The following is a 17,632-nucleotide window of genomic DNA, read 5'->3' as shown; positions in this document are numbered from 1 at the left end:
TTATTATATACTAACACGAACCCAAACCAAGATCCGATCCAGTTTTAAGTATGATTCAATATACACATTATTACAAACCATTTATTCAAAAAGTCTGGCACACTAAACTTATTCAGCAACTCATCAGACCGCACATGGTCTGATACTAACTACCTCTGCGGAGCCGGGTCCTGAAGGGGCTAAGACACGGTTCTGCCAAGGTTCTGACTGGTCTTCTAGGAATCTGCAACATATATATAACAAGTTGCAAGGGTGAGCATAATCACTCAGCAATACCAACATATGAATACCAAGATAAAAATGGTAAAGTAAACAGTTATAAGAACAGAACTATGAATAAACATAAACTCCATAATCTATAAATCATTTCGACAATAGTAAATAAAGAAACCGGATATCACTGACTAGCATGCTTTTAACAAAAAAAAATGTAGTTGTGTGTTGTATAAGTACCAGAGTCCAATTTTAGCATGTTATTCACATTATTTAATCAACTGTATCATTCACTTATTCTGGAACTCAGAGACTAGCTAGGTCTCTGAGCTGCTGGATTAGAATGCTGGACTAATCGATTATGTAATGCGCGCAATCGAGTTAGTCTCTTACGCAACCTCAATAGGCCACTCTGGCCCCTATATATCCCATATCTGATCATTTTATCCAGTTTTCTAAACACTTGTACCTATCTCATTTCAAAACCATTCATTTTAACAGCACACGTAAAACTGGTTCACAAATTATTTTCATTCGAGATAGGTACCTTTCGAAGTTACTTTTCCCCAAAACAGGTTTAAAACAGTGATTTATAACTACAGGGGATACGTAACTTAAAATGTTTATGTTCCTTTACGAGAATAAAACAACAGTCTATTCATACGTACTGAACCATAAAAGAATGGTCAGGGTACTTGCCTTGCAACGCTTTACAAAACCCTAGGTAATTTTCACAATGAATTTAGTCCTTGCGAAACTCGACCGGGATCTACAGTAACAGAATAACCTAATTAGTTACACCGACATGCTTGATATCCTCGAATCATAATAACTCAATCCGATAACCCGACTTTTATAACGATTATTCACAAAATCACGCAATCTATATTCACATAAGGGTAAAATGTTTTGTATTATAAAGTACGTTTCTCGTATTCAAAATAAAATTTTAGAAAATTTTTACAGCAAATTTTCTGTTTATAAGCCTACCCGTCGATCATAATCGACGTCCAAATTCATAACAATCCACAATACCAATCCCAGCACGACGATCATAACAACAAGTCATTTCGTTTCAAAAAGTAGTTTTACGAATCATTTTATGTATTTTATAAAATTAGGACTCAGAATCAATTCATAACCGTACACCGTCTACTTGTAAAAATTCATCGCGGACGGCGGTAAAATTTTGCGGGTACCCGATTAAATTTTCGGGTTTCCAATATGAAATTTCGCCGATTATCTATTAAAAATTTCCCGCACGAATACAATAATTCATATCATGAAATTACTCAAGTAAAACCCTGCAGAAAAAAATTTATTAAAATTATTATACTATTCCAATTCACAATCTTCAAAAACAGGACAGGATCGAAACAAAAACCACACAGCTTCAACACGCGCGGACGCGTCGCCCACACATAGACACGACCAACACACACACACAGAGACGTACACAACACACAAACAATGGAGAACACACAATCACACACGTAGCTATATTAATATATATAAATCAATAGCCCAAGGTTGAACCAGCCAAGCTTGAAGTTAATATTGGGTTCTGAGGCATAAAACGCAGCGGAAAAATGTAAATAAAACAAAAAAAATTTGAAACCCAAAACAGGATCCATGTATAATTATGGGCAGATTATGGAGATAACGAATCATACCTTTCAAGAGCTTAACTTTCATGAACTCAACGGAGATCCTAGCTATCATGCTTTGTGTCTACCTCTCGGAGAAACACCTTTATGGTATCCACACAAGCACCTCCAAGAACGTCTCACGAACTTGACTATGGAATGGATGTACTAGCCTCCTTCTTGATGATCCGAATTGCCTCTGCCTCTCTTTGCTGTTAGGGTTTTCTCAAAAACGTACAAGCCTCTTTAACCTATCATTATGTATTTATAATGGCTGATTAAAAAGGCCCATAACAGCAAAGCCCAACCCTAGTAGGTATTGGATTAAATAATAAAAACAAATTTCTATTATTTAATTAATAACTAAGTCATACTTAATTATTATGGGCAAAAACATTCCTTTTAATTCGAATTTATATTATCTCAATTAAGTCTTACTTAATTATAATAAAATTCGAATAATCATCAATTAATTTAAATCCATAATTTAAATTAACTATTCCATTAAGTGCTCTATTTGTGCGACCTGATAGGCTATTATTTAATTGGAAATAATTTTATTCTCTAATAAAATTATAAACAATGAGTGGTATCTAGTAATACATCATTGTTACCATATTTAAACAATAAGTAAATCATGATTAGATAAAACCTTTCGTGATTAATGTTTTTCGTGTAATATAATCCCTTTAACCATATATATTATAGATTAAACTCGAGGCATGTATTTAGTCATCCTCTTCAACATTTAATCCGGGTTAACTTGATCCATGAGTAGATTATCAAGACAAATCATTATTTGAGCATGGCCATGCTTTTATAATCTCACTCAATCAAGAGGCCAATAATATATCTCCTAATTATAGGAGGGTTAAATCCTTTATCTATCATTCATATTTCTCATACGACTCATGATATACCCGATGTCCACTTTTATCATCACCCGATTAAAAGTAACTTTTAATGTAGTCAAAGTATATTAATCCTCGTATAGAAATATAATGATTTCAAGTCAAAGGATCGTTACACCATTATCACCGTGAGTCTTTCTTATGACTTTATTAAACATGAAGAATCTCACTGTGGGTCTGTCCAGTACCATGTACTCTCACATGTACCTATGTATTGACTTTAGTATCCCCATACTTATAACCAATGAGATGTGGTTATCTTGTCAAACAACATACTAGTCTATCTATGTATTGTTATTGTCCTATATAATAATACTCGACTAGGGACCTTTAAGAATATGATATATTATATAATCTCAAGTTCAAGTCATGTACTTAAGCTATACAATGTGTATCATGATTCTAAGGACATTTATTATGCTAACAAAATATCGCAGTAATTAAGGTCATAATAAATACATTTATTGAATGATCAACTGACATAAAGATTTAAAAGAATAATGTATTGCCTCTAGGGCACCTACACTAACAGTTAAGCGGAGGCTCACCGGAAAGTATGCCGGAAAATGAAGACGGCAGTGACTGGAGACACCAGGGAAGTAGAAGAGGAGAAGAAGAACGCGAACCGAGGAGAAAAAGAGAGAAACAGAGAGGAATTCGAGAGAGAAACGGAGAGGGATCAAAAGAACGAGAGATGAGAGAGGAGAGTGAGACTGTGATGTGTTTGTGTTTGTTAATGAACTGCCATGAAGCCCCAAACCAAGATAAGTGGCAAAAAAAATAAAAACTTGGTTACTTACACGCGTTTTGGACCCGAATAAAGTAAATCCTGACTCGTTTTTCTCAATTAAATGTACAGAGGTGGACATAAAAATTCAGCAAAAAATCACAAATATAGTACCAAAATTCTAAGAATATTCGAAGGTTAATAAAATGAAAGTTTCAAGATTTTTAAGCCATTTTTGAAACGCGATTTTGTACCCGCATTTAACGATTAAATGAAACAACGCGCGGGTGAATTTAACTACAAAAATTTCAGAAATAATTTTAAAATTTTCAGAATATTATAAATTTCATAAAATATGAGTTTCATAATTTTTGAAGAATCTTGAAATTAAATACTGATTTTACAATTAAATGCAATCAGAAATCATTTAAGGATAAATAATTAATGAAATATTGATTTCTCAATTTTATAAAATCTTAAAAATAATTATTAAAATTATAAAATCATAAAAACAATTTTAGAGACAATCCAAATATTTATGAAAATAAAACTACAATAAAATCACTTTTGAAAGAAAAATAAAATAATATAACTCAATAAATAATTACACAATTCAACCCTATACACCAATAAATCACACATAAATAATAAAAATGACACACCGCTGTCAAAACTAGTACGCACATTTTATTTATTTAATTATTCAACAATTACACCTTTAAAATAATACAAAATATACAAGTCGTTATACTTTGTCCAGGAGTGTCTTCATAAGGTGAGACAATATCAGTATTTAATGTTCTAAAAGGATGTGAATTCCTCTTCCATTAGCCTCAATTGCTCAAGATCAACTCTTGGATTTTCCCTTTCAAAAATCCTTCTACTCACCTAAGAATCAAATGCTTGTATTTTAGGATCCTTGTAGAATAGAGTTGTCTTTTTTCCTTTAACCTTCACTGTTTCTAAAAACTAACTTGCATCAGCACCAATATTGAGTGGCATTATGACACTTTATAACGCTCCATAAAACTTTGAATTGGTGTATTTGTATTCAAGTTGTTGGTGTTTTAATGTGTTTTTTAGTGTTTTTGCATTTTCAGGCATTATCCAGGTAATCAGGTGAATTAGCATTATTTCGGTGCTAATTTGGTGTCAGGGAGGTATTGGAATGAAAGCACTTGGAAAACCGGCTTAATTCAGCAAGAAAAAGAAGAAGTCGAAATTTTATATAGGTGGTCAGCGCGCCCGCGCTGTGATAGCGCACGGCCGCGCCCAAAATCCAGAAACTCAGTGCGCCCGCGCTAGTCAAGCGCGCGGCCACAACAGGTCGAGAACAGAAATCCTGATTCTATTGGGCTTTTGGTCCAGAAGACTTCTACTCTGCATGGGGCTGCTATATATACATAAATAAGTTCATTTTTTATAATAAGACATACCAGATCACAAGGAGAAGGTGTAAGAAGACCGTTTTAGCACAATTCAACCAAGGCGAAGAAGATCTAGTTTAACTTGTGATTCTTTGTTTAAGTTGTAACGTTAGATGCTAGTTTACTTTTTCTTGAACCTATACTCTTTTTTTGTACTTTGTTTATTATTCTTTTATAAAGACTACGTTTATTATACCATGCCTTTATCGGAACCCACGTTGATGATTAGTCCGATCAAGGGCTTATCGTTATCGTGGGGTTCTAGCTGATTTACTTATGGATTACTTTAGTTGATTGTTTCAATGCCTTAGTATGTGGTGATTGTATGATATCCTAGTATTGGTTGTGCGTATTCGTCTTATGAGTGTCACAAACTTATAAGATAGTGTGTCAATTCTTAATGAAGCGAAAGTGAATTTAAGGTTTTAGAACTTGCCATGCTAGTATAGGTTCATGTGTTATTGTTATGCATGATTTGTAGGTAATTTTAACCATCTTACTTTCCCTGTGTAATCATGATAGATAACTTGCGCATTAAATGGTTATGTTGTCAAATTATATAGACATATAGGGTCTCAATATAATTGGTGTCTATTCAGCTTCTATCTCTTTTATGGATGTCTTGTAGTATGGTATTCGTGCAACGAAAGTTGGCGTTTATCAGTTTCGTGTTATCTGATTAGTGTCATCACCATTGCATGCTAAAGTTAAGAACGAAAAGGCTACTGAATGAAGTATTTAATGAAGTTAGAATCCCATGTTTATCATATATATATATAATTCAGCCATTCTTATTCTCTTAGTTATAATTGTTAGTTATAAACAATCTCAATCTGTTAATCATCTTAGCATTGAATAATAGCCATATCATTGTTGCATAAGTGCATAGATTATTAAGTTAACCTAAACCTGTCTCTGTGGGAACAAATCTGATTTATATCATATAATACTTGGAATGCGTATACTTGCGTGAATTTTAGCGCATATTTAGCGACTAACAAGTTTTTGGCTTCGCTGCCGGGGACTCGGTGTTAATTTTTATTTTATGTGTTTGTCATCAGTGGTCGTTAAAGTTCATTGACTCGGGCATTGTGACTTATCTATTTCCTTGTCTTATTTCAGGTACTCTAGCGAGCGTGTATGCATACGCGTTCGTGGTCTCGGAAGAGAAATCTGGATAAAGCCGAGGAAGAAGCTGTAGTGGTTCGAAGGGAAGTTTTTGAGGATGAACAGAAGGTAGAAGAAGAAGAAGAGAAAGTCGAGGAACCACATTCAGTAGTGATGGGAGACCAAGCAGAAATTCCTAAGGCTTTGATGGACTATTCTCAGCCTAAGATCAATGATATTCAGTCAAGCATCATCAGGCCAGCCATCTCGGCTAACGCTTTTGAGATCAAGTCAAGAACGATTTAGATGATACAGAACTCAGTTCAGTTTGGGGGTTGTCCTAAAGAAGACCCCAACATGCACACCAGAGATTTTATCAAAATCTGTGACACTTTCAAGTTCAATGGTGTGACTGAAGATGCCATCAAGCTGCGACTCTTCCCATTCTCTTTGAGGGATAAAGCAAAGTGCTGGTTACAATCTCTACCACCAGGGTCTATCACCACATCAGAGGATCTTGCTCAAAAGTTTCTCACTAAATTCTTCCATATGGCAAAGACTGATGTAATCAGGAATGCTCTTACTCAGTTTGCTCAGCAAACTGGAGTATCTCTGTGTGAGGCTTGGGATTGATATAAGGAGATGCTAAGGAAGTGCCCACACCATGGCATACCTGATTGGATGATTATAAACTATTTTTACAATGGATTGGGTGCTACTTCTAGGCTCATTCTCGATGCAACATCAGGAGGAGCCTTGTAGGCCAAAAGCTACAATGAAGCTTATGAATTGATTAAACTGATGGCTGCTAATAAATACCATAATCCTTCTCAGAGGATGACTCAGGGAAAAGTAGCAGGAATTATGGAGTTAAATGCAGCAACTGCTATAGCTGCCCAACTTATGGCCTTAACAATGAAGGTGGACACTTTGACTAATTATGGAGTTAATCAAATCACTAGTCTCTGTGAGCTTTGTGTTGGTGCCCATGAGACTGATCAGTGTGTTATTTCTAGTGAATCAACTCAGTTTGTGAGCAACTTTCAACGATCGCAACAACCTGTGTCAGCCACCTATCATCCTAACAACCGTAATCATCCTAATTTCAGCTGGAGCAACGCTCAGAATACGGTTCAACAGCCTTATCAGCAGTACCCAACTAAGTAGTACAACCCCCTGGTTTTTAGCAACCGTAATATGCACCAAGACAGCAACTTCAGCTGCAACAAGCTAATGAAAAATCTGAATTAGAGGAGTTAAAGCTCATGTGCAAAAGCCAAGATGTTTCTATCAAGAACTTGGAAAATCAAATTGGACAAAGTGCTAATGCCTTGCTAAATTGTCAACCTGGTACACTACCTAGTGACACTGAAGTACCAGGAAAAAGGGAAGGTAAGGAGCAGGTGAAGGAAATCACTTTGAGGTCTGGGAAGGTTGCGAATCCCAAATAAACTTAAGTTTTGAATGAAGAAGCTGGGGCTGAAGAAGAAGTAGAGCAGTAGGAAGTGGAAGTAAAAGCAAGGAAGACTACTGTTGTGCACACTCTTCTTGAGGGTAATACAGGGAAAACAGATCTATCCTCCACCACCTTTTCTCAAGCGGCTACAGAAGAAAAAGTTAGATAAGCAATTTAAGAAGTTTCTGGAGGTGTTTAAGAAACTTCATATCAACATACCTTTCGCTGAGGCTCTTGAGCAGATGTCTAGTTACGCAAAGTTTATGAAAAGGTATTCTCTCTCAGAAAGAGAAGCTAGATGATTTAGAGACTGTCGCTTTCACGGAGGAATGCAGTGTTGTGCTGTAACAGAAGTTGCCTCTAAAGTTTAAAGATCTGGGAAGCTTCACTATTCTGTGTACTATTGGAAAGTGTCTTTTGACAGATGCTTATATGACTTGGGAGCTAGCATCAATCTGATGCCTTTGTCAATCCTCAAGCAGTTGAACTTGTCTGATCCAAAAGCGACTTATATGACTTTGCAGTTGGCCGATCGTTCTATTACATATCCTCGAGATATTGTGGAGGATGTCTTGGTCAAGGTTGATAAACTCATCTTCCCTGTTGATTTCATAATTTTTGATTTCGAGGAGGATAAGAAGATTCCCATAATCTTGGGAAGACCTTTCCTGGCAATTGGTCATACCTTGATAGATGTGCATAAGGGTGAGCTTAAAATGCGAGTGTTGGATCAGGGTGTAACTTTTAATATGTTCAATGCTATGAAATTTCCTACATAAAATGAGGAGTGCTTAAAAGTGGAGTTGGTTGATTCTATGGTTACTTCAGAACTTGATCAATTGCTAAGGTCTGATGCCTTAGAGAAGGCCTTGCTGGGGAATTTAGACAGTGAAGATGACGAAGGTGAAGAACAATTGCAATATCTGAATGCTTCTCCATGGAAGAGGAAGATAGATATGCCTTTTGAATCTCTTGGAATTGAGGAGTTGAACAAAGCTCCTAAACGCCTCAAGCCATCTATTGAGGAAGCTCCCACTCTTGAGGTTAAACCTTTACCTGAACTTTTAAGGTATGCATTTTTAGGTGATGCATCTACTTTTCCTGTTATTATTCCATCTGACTTTTCAGGTAGCGACGAGGAGAAGCTTTTGAGAATTCTTAGGGAGTTCAAATTGGCAATTGGATGGACTATAACAGATATTAAGGGAATCATCCCTTCTTATTGCATGCCTAAAATTCTTCTAGAAGAAGGTAGCAAGCCTACGGTTGAGAAGCAAAGAAGACTTAATCTGATCATAGAGGAAGTAGTGAAGAAGGAAATTCTTAAGTGGCTGGATGCATAGATTATTTACCCCATTTCTGAAAGTTCTTGTGTCAGTCCAGTTCTACCAAAGAAGGGAGGTCTCATAGTTGTTGCTAATGAGAAGAATGAACTTATTCCTACTCGAACAGTCAGGAGATGGAGAGTTTGTATGGACTACAAGAAACTGAACAAGGCCACTAGGAAGGATCACTTCCCTCTACCTCTCATTGACCAGATGCTCGATAGGTTGGCTGGCCATGAATACTACTATCTTCTCGATGGCTATTCGGGTTATAATCAGATTTGTATCGCTCTAGAAGATCAAGGGAAGACTACTTTCACTTGTCCATTTGGTACTTTCGCCTTCAGATGAGTTTCTTTTGGTATGTGTGGTGCACTAGCTACATTTCAGAGATGTCTGATGGCCATCTTTTCTGATATGATTGGCCAGGAGGTGGAGGTGTTCATGGACGACTTCTATGTATTTGGCGATTCTTTTGATGAATGCTTGGAGAATCTTGGAAATGTTCTCAAGATGTGTGTTGAGACCAATCTGGTTCTGAATTGGGAAAAATGTCACTTTATGGTGCGACAGGGAATTATTCTTGGGCACAAGGTTTCTAGAAAGGGTCTTGAGGTGGACAAAGCCAAGGTTGGGGTTATTGAAAATCTTCCTCCACCTATTTCTGATAAGGGAATTCGCAGTTTTCTTGGTCATGCGGGTTTCTATAGGTGTTTCATCAAGACTTCTTTAAGATTTCGAAGCCATTGTGCAGTTTGCTAGAGAAAGATGTCCCTTTCAAGTTTGATGATGAGTGCCTTGCCTCTTTTGAGACATTGAAGAAGATTTTAATCACGGCACCAGTCATAACTACACTTGACTGGAATGAACCTTTTGAGATGATGTGCGATACACGTGACTATGCAGTTGGTGCAGTTCTTGGGCTGAGAAAGAACAACATATTTCATGTGGTCTACTACGCTAGTAAGACCTTGAATGGTGATCAACTGAATTATACTACTACAGAGAAAGAACTTTTGGCTATTATCTATGGTTTTGAGAAATTTCGATCTTATCTACTTGGGACTAAAGTGACAGTTTTCACTGATCACGTGGCAATTCGTTATCTCGTCTCGAAGAAGGACTCAAAGCCTAGATTGATTAGATGGGTTCTTTTGCTTCAAGAATTTGAATTAGAGATCAAGGACAAAAAAAGGGACTGAAAATCAAGTTACTGATCATCTCTCGTAAAGAACCCTAATGCTACTTCAATGGACAAGACATTGATAAATGAGTCTTTTCCCGATGAGCAGCTGTTGGGAGTGCAAGAGGAAGAACTGTGGTTTACAAACATTATGAACTACCTTGTGAGTAATGTCATGCCTCCCGACTTATCATATGCTCAAAGGAAGAAGTTTCTACATGAAGTAAAGTGGTATATGTGGGATGAGCCATTTCTATTCCGACAAGGAGCTGACCAAATCATCAGGAGATGTATTCCTTACAGCGAAACGGGGGGGGGGGATCTTGCAAGATTTCCACTCAATGGCTTATGGAGGACACTATGGTAGAGAAAAGACAGCAGCTCGTATTCTTCAAGCAGGTTTCTTTTGGCCAACCTTGTTTAAAGATGCTCATCAGTTCGTTTTGAAATGTGATCGATGTCAACGTGTGGGTAATATGTCTAAAAGGGATGAGATGCCTTTTAATGTGGTTCTCGAGGTTGAAATATTTGATGTTTGGGGAATTGACTTCATGGGGCCATTTGTCTCATCTTATAACAATCAGTATATCTTGTTGGTGGTTGTTTATGTGTCGAAATGGGTTGAAGTTAAGGCGTTGCCAACAAAAGATGCGAAAGTAGTGCTTAATTTTCTTCACAAGCAGATATTCACAAGGTTTGGAACTCCAATAGTCATAATCAGTGTTGAGGGGTCGCATATTTGCAATTACAAGTTCACTGCTATGATGCAAAGGTATAATGTGAATCATCACATTGCTACGGCTTATCATCCTTAGACAAATGGTCAAGTTGAGATGTCTAACAGAGAGATCAAGTGCTTTTTGGAGAAAGTTGTGTGTCCATCGAGGAAAGATTGGTCTCTGAAGCTTGATGAAGCTGTTTGGGCGTATAGAACAGCATACAAGACTCCATTGGGAATGTCTCCATTCCAGTTGGTTTATAGTAAGGGGTGTCATTTCTCGGTAGAGCTCGAGCATAAGGCATATTGGGCTTTAAAGAAATTGAATCTTGACTTGGATACAGCTGGAAATAAGAGGATGCTTCAATTGAATGAACTCGACGAGTTTCAACTTAAGCTTATGAGAACAACAAAATGTATAAGGAGAAAGTCAAGAGGTGGCGCGATAGGGGTCTAGTGCTTAAATCATTTGTGCCGGGGCAACAAATTCTTTTATTTAACTCTCGTCTTCATCTTTTTCGTGGAAAGTTGAAGTCAAGGTGGTCAGGGCCCTTCAAAAACAAAACTGTGTTTCCACATGGAGCGGTGGAAATTTTTGAGAGTGATCCGGGACAAGCATTCAAGGTCAATGGTCAGAGGTTGAAGCATTACTATGGTGACACGGCAAACCGCGAGGTGGTTAGTGCCATTTTATGTCCGTTTCATCTCAAGATTTACGTCGAGCTAACGATGTAAAACAAGCGCTTTTTGGGAGGAAACCCAAGTTTGTTGTATATTAGTAGGTAGATGAAGCACTAAGAAAATAGAAAAACACAAAAAAATCAGAAAAAGAAAAAAATTTAGGGCCAACTTCAGAAGCCAAGCGCGCCCGCGATGATCTAGCGCGCGGCTATGATGTTTTTCCAAAAGGTAAGCGCGCCCGCGCTGATCTACCGTGCGGCCGTGCCGATTTGGCAGAAGGTGAGCGCGCCCGCGCTAGACCTGCGCCGGGGTCCCGACTCAAAAAAATAAAAACAGCAGTTATGAAGAGAAAAGCGGGATTTTTGCTACAAAATCAATTTCTACCCGAATTTTACTCTTCGACATCACAAATTTTCCTCTCTAAATCAAACCCATTATTCCCACGATTCCCATAATCAATTCCCACTTGTATTCCTTATCTAATTCTCTTCTCACCACTTTTATATATACACACTTATACACAAACTTCTCCACCACATCACAAATTCTCAAACACAAATCTCTATCAACACTTAGCTTTTATTCTCTCTTATTCAATCCCAATGGCACCTAAGTCACAAAGGACTCAAGTAAGTAGCAACACCACCGATTCTTCATCTACGGGTGGTGTGAGGCCGAGGTTTTCGACTCCTGAAGCTGAAGAGGAGTAAACAAGGCTTCTCTCGAAGCCTATAGCTAAGGAGCGAGGTTTTCTGCCATCAGAGAAGGATGTTAAGTTGTTGGAAATGATTCTTAAGATGGGTTGGGTTCCATTTTGCGAGGCTCCCACTGCTGTGCCCATGAGTGTTGTGCGAGAGTTCTATGCTAACGCAAAGGCGGTGAAGAATGGCTTCACGGTGGTTTGGGGGATGACTGTGGAGTATAGTGCTGATGCGATTAGGAGGGTGATTGAGTAGCCCGCGAGGAAGCCCGGTCAGGACACTTGGAATGATAAGACTCCAGAGGACTTTAACTTGGATCTGATTGTTGCTACTCTGTGTGTGTCTGAGACTCACTGGAAGTTCAAGAAGGGCACAACTGATTACTTTACGTTCCCCACGTCATGCATGGACAGCTTTGCACGGGCTTGGAACTCATTTATTTATGCTAACATCATGCCATCATCACATGTGCATGAGATTACTGTGGAGCATGCTCGTTAGCTATGGGGTATTCTTCTGGGCGATTATATTGATTTGGGGATGGTTATATATCAGAGGATTTTGAGATTCTTGAGAGGAGGTACTACGGGTTCTATACACTATGCGTCCGTTGTGACGAAGTTGTGCGTGACAGTTGGTGTTCATTGGCCCGCACAAGAGCAGTTGCAGCTTCCCAGTGCTCCTATCGACATTTCTACACTGTTGAGTAGGCAGGAGTGGTATGGAGGGAAGCCCGATCCTAAGGGGCTTGGTTATTCATATGATCATCTGCCAGGTGGTAGACTAGTAGATCAGACTTTTGTGGGAGGTTCTTCGCAGGCCCGTCGAGCAGCTTGGAGAGCTAAGTTAGGAGAAGAGGTTGGTCCGTCACAGCACGGGAGGGAGCAGGAGCATAGGTTGGAGCTGGTTTGAGTACGATGCAGTATAGGTATCTAGCGAGGAGGATAGATGCCATGCATGACATTCATAGCAGATTTGCACGTGATCTCACCCAGACACTTGGGACTGCATTCAGAGCCACCGGTGTTGACATCCAGTGGCCATTATTTGGTGAGGATTTTGTGTATCCACCTAAAGACACGCCTGACACTCCACCCGTTGAGGGTGATGACCCTGATTCGGAGTTGGTATGCTTGATTCCTTACTATTACCTTCACCGAGGACAATGAATATTTTAAGTTTGGGGGTAGTAGTTGAAGGAATATGTTTTGTGTGAGTCACATATAGTTTGCATATTCATGTTAGTCACATATAGTTTTCATATTCATGTTAGTTTAGTGCATATAGTTGCATATTTTGCCATGTAGTAGTTTTTTTTTGATAGTTTTTATGGTAGTTTGTTCATGTAGTTTCATGCATTTGCATAATAACATGATCCCTTAGATGATTTTTCCGATTGATTTGTGATGTTGATGCTAGTGTAGTGATGTCATATTTAGTGATGTTAAGTCTTATCGAATTGATTTATATGTTATTGACAATTGTATTTCACTCATATTTATAGGTTGTTAAAGTACTAGATCATGGTCATGGTTTATTTGTTTATCGAGGTTTAATAGCTTGTTTATATTTAGAATTTAGGATATTCTCTTAATAATAAAAAACATGGATATTTAAAAATTGGAGAAAATTGGATTTCATTGCTAGTTGTATTGGCTAGGTGTCAAATGGCTAGTAACCGGCTCATATTTATATGAATAGTCTAGGGTTGAGCGAGATGGAGCGAAACGCACTCGTTCAGAAATTTCAAAAAAAAGAAAAAAAAGAGTATGTAAGTGTATGTATAATTGATCACGAGTGGGCTCTTTAGTACTCGAGTTATTAAGTTCTTAGGGGACTTTGTGCCTAGTGACCTAAGGCTTTTATAGTCTTGGATCCGCTAACCTAACGCTCGCTACATGAGTACTATTGTATAAGTCTTTTGTGGACCTCACTCATTACACGGTCAAATAAGCATATTTGTGTTGTTTTGTTGTGAATAAAACCAAGAATCCATGAAAACTCCGATATAAGAATTGAAGTGTTATAAGTTATTTTGAGTCTAGCTTTTATTCTATTTATAACCTTGCGATTACTTTGATGAGTAGTGAGTCATGATTATTGATCTAGTCACGAAGGTATGTCTGTAAGCAGTTGCACACACGCACGTCTCTGGTTTATAGGTTGATTTGTGAGGTTTGATTAATCTTTATGCGAATATATGCATTTGTTGAGATGTTGCTTGTGGATTGGTTTAGTTATTCTATTGCGGATCGTTGTATTCATGCATTTTTATTTCTTGTTCTTTGAGTCTTTTTATGCTTGAGGACAAGTATCGATTCAAATTTGGGGGTATGTTGAGTGACATTTATGAGACTTTATTACGCTCCATAAAGCTTTGAATTGGTGTATTTGTACTCAAGTTGTTGGTGTTTTAATGTATTTTCTAGTGTTTTCACATTTTCAGGCATTATCCAGGTAATCATGTGAATTAACATTATTTTGGTGCTAATTTGGTGTTAGGGAAGTGTTGGAATGAAAGCTCTTGGAAAACTGGCTCAATTCAGCAAGAAAAAGAAGAAGTCAGCAAAAAAGAAGAAGAGGTCAGCGCGCCCGCACTGTGATAGCGCGCGCCCACGCCTAAAGTCCAGAAACTCAGCGCGCCCGCGCTGGTCAAGCGCGCGGCCGTGCCAGGTCGAGAACAGAAATCCTAATTCTATTGGGGTTTTGATCCAGAAGACTTCTACTCTGCATGGGGCTGCTATATATACATAAATAAGTTCGCTATTTATAATAAGACATACCAGAGCACAAGGAGAAGGCGTAAGAAGACTGTTTTAGCATAATTCAACCAAGGCGAAGAAGATCTAGTTTAACTTGTGATTCTTTGTTTAGTTGTAATGTTGGATGCTAGTTTTCTTATTCTTGAACCTATACTCTTGTTTTGTACTTTGTATATTATTCATTTATAAAGACTATGTTTATTATACCATGCTTTCATCGGAACCCACGTTGATGATGAGTCCGATTATGGGATAATCGTTATCATGGGATTCTAGAAGATTTACTTATGGATTTCTTTAGTTGATTGTTTCGATGCCTTAGTGTGTGGTGATTGTATGATATCCTAGTATTGGTTGAACGTATTCGTCTTATGAGCATCGCGAACTTATAAGATAGTGTGTCAATTCTTAATGAAGTGAAAATGAATTTAAGGGTTTAGAACTTGCCATGCTAGCATAAGTTCATGTGTTATTGTTATGCATGATTCGTAGGTAATTTTAACCATCTTACTTGCCCTATGTAATCATGATAGATAACTTGCGCATTAAACCGTTATGTTGTCAAATTCTATAGACATATAGGGTCTCAATATAATTGGTGTCTATTCAGCTTCTATCTCTTTTGTGGATGTCTGGTACTATGGTTTTCGTGCAACGAAAGTTGACGTTTATCAGTTTCGTGTTATCTAATTAGTGTCATCACCATTACATGCTAATGTTAAGAACGAAAAGGCTACTAAATGAAGTATTTAATGAATTTAGAATCCCATATTTATCATATATATTAATTCAACCATTCTTATTCTCTTAGTTATAATTGTTAGTTTAATTATTAGTTATAAACAATCTCAATATATTAATCATCTTAACAGTAAATAATAGCCATATCATTATTGCATCAGTGCATAGATTACTAAGTTAACCTAAACCAGTCTCTGTGGGAACGAATCTGATTTATATCTTATACTACTTCTGAATGCATATACTTGCGTGAATTTTAGCGCGTGTTTAGCGACTAACAACCATCTTCTATCTCCAGAATACCTTGGTCTTCATCAGCATTTTTGATTGTTAGTTCTTTTGAAAGCACAGTCTTTGAGGCTTGCTGTTTTCCACTTTTCCCTCTCTCTCCTCCTTTCCTGGATTGGGTAGTGGTTTTAGAAGTACCATTAGTTCTAACTAGATCTCCACCTTTCTTTTTAAGTAACTTTCTACCTCCTTTGCTTCCCCCATGTGCAGCATCTTCCTTGTCATTAGCTTTTATCTGGAGTTGTTTGCATTTAGATTTGGAAATTTGCTCCTCCTTTTTTGGCATGATCACCAAGTAGAAGGGAAACAATTAGCTCCATGGATCGTTGCACATCATCCAATTTCCCAGACATCTTTTGTTGAGTTTCTTCCAACTTAGCCTGATTGGATTCAAGGATAGGCTTCAATTTATTTTGTATCTCAAAATCGGATTTGAGTTTAGCTTCAAAGAATGCATCCTTGATTTGATCAATTTAACAGTTTTCTTTTGTCTGAGTGGTCTGAATAGACTTGATCATTAAGGCTGAAGCTTTAAGATGAGTAAGAATATCAGGATTTGAAATTAGTTTCTCAGCTGTCTCCAAGTGATGGGAAGCGTGAGTAACAAAGATAGGATAATTAGGATCCTTTCATTTAGAAATCCATTCCTCATCAAAGAACTTATTTGTATTGATAACATCTAATTCAGCCATCTTTGGTTTCTTTTTTCTTTCAGACATACCTTTAAGAAAGAATATTTAATCAAGATCTTCATCATGATATAATACCACATTGATGTTGGACATATCAATATCTTCTCCATCATAAGGCTCACTTCCATAAACAAATTCATCATCGGCAACTGGTTCCTTGACTATCTGTTCTACTTCATCTTCAGCATCAGCATTTAAGTTCGAGTCATAATTAGAGCAGTATGTGATCTAGCTCCTTCAGAAACTTCCATACCATGAGAATTTAGCTCTACATATTATAGAATTATAGCCATATGAACTGGAACATCAGTGTTTATCTCAAGAATCTTAGTGCCACCAGAGTGTTATGGTGATTCAGGAATAATTGCTTCATCATGAGTGGACTATTCTGCAACATGAGCAATAGCAGGAATATGGAGCGTAATAGTGGATGGAATATAAATATGAGTGGACTGCAAGAAAGTATCAGTACTTAGACCTGCAGGGAAATTATCAACACTTGGTACATTAGAGTTTGACTGGGGCTCTATAGGCTTGCATCAATAATTATTTCTGTAAGACTTTGAGCACCTTCTGTTTCTGAAGTATCAACTACTGGGATAGCATCCACAGGTGGAACTGAAAGAACTTCAATTGATTTTGGTGTTGGATGGATCCTTCCTTCTATGTATAGTGCCAAGATGACTGCATCAGGAGTTAAGCCTGCACTGCCACTTTAAGGTAGTGGTTCTTGTGTGGCTGGAGATGTGGTAGCTTCTAGATTACTTTGAAATCCAGGTTCTTGTGTACTCCTTTCCTCGGAACCAGAATCTGACTCCTATGTTGGACCAAGCCGCAACACAACCATTTTCTTAAACGATTGAGACTCAAAAGTCATGCGAGAAAGATTTAACCTTTGAGACCTCATATGTGATTTTTTTTGTGGCTGCATCATCCCATTATTGGAATAACTTGGTAGCAAGAGGTGCGCTATGTCTTTAAAGTCTTATACACCACTTTGAGGTGTAGGTTCTTGTGGGACTGAATCAGTTGTTGTAGTAGCTGCTACATCCCT

At 37.6% G+C, this 17,632-nt stretch overlaps 1 non-coding gene across 1 annotated transcript; it reads right to left on the bottom strand.

Annotated features, from left to right (window-relative positions):
* Nucleotides 1-6,595: 6,595 nt before the first annotated feature.
* On the bottom strand, nt 6,596-6,702 carry LOC141663220 (small nucleolar RNA R71). Its single transcript, XR_012551299.1, has one exon. It is a non-coding gene; the product is annotated as a small nucleolar RNA R71 (small nucleolar RNA).
* Nucleotides 6,703-17,632: the final 10,930 nt, after the last annotated feature.

The sequence above is a fragment of the Apium graveolens genome, chromosome 5 (assembly GCF_009905375.1).
Source record: "Apium graveolens cultivar Ventura chromosome 5, ASM990537v1, whole genome shotgun sequence".
NCBI classification, from domain to species: domain Eukaryota; kingdom Viridiplantae; phylum Streptophyta; class Magnoliopsida; order Apiales; family Apiaceae; genus Apium; species Apium graveolens.
The sequence above is the reverse complement of the archived record's forward strand: the minus strand, read 5'-3'. Positions and strand labels throughout refer to the sequence as shown.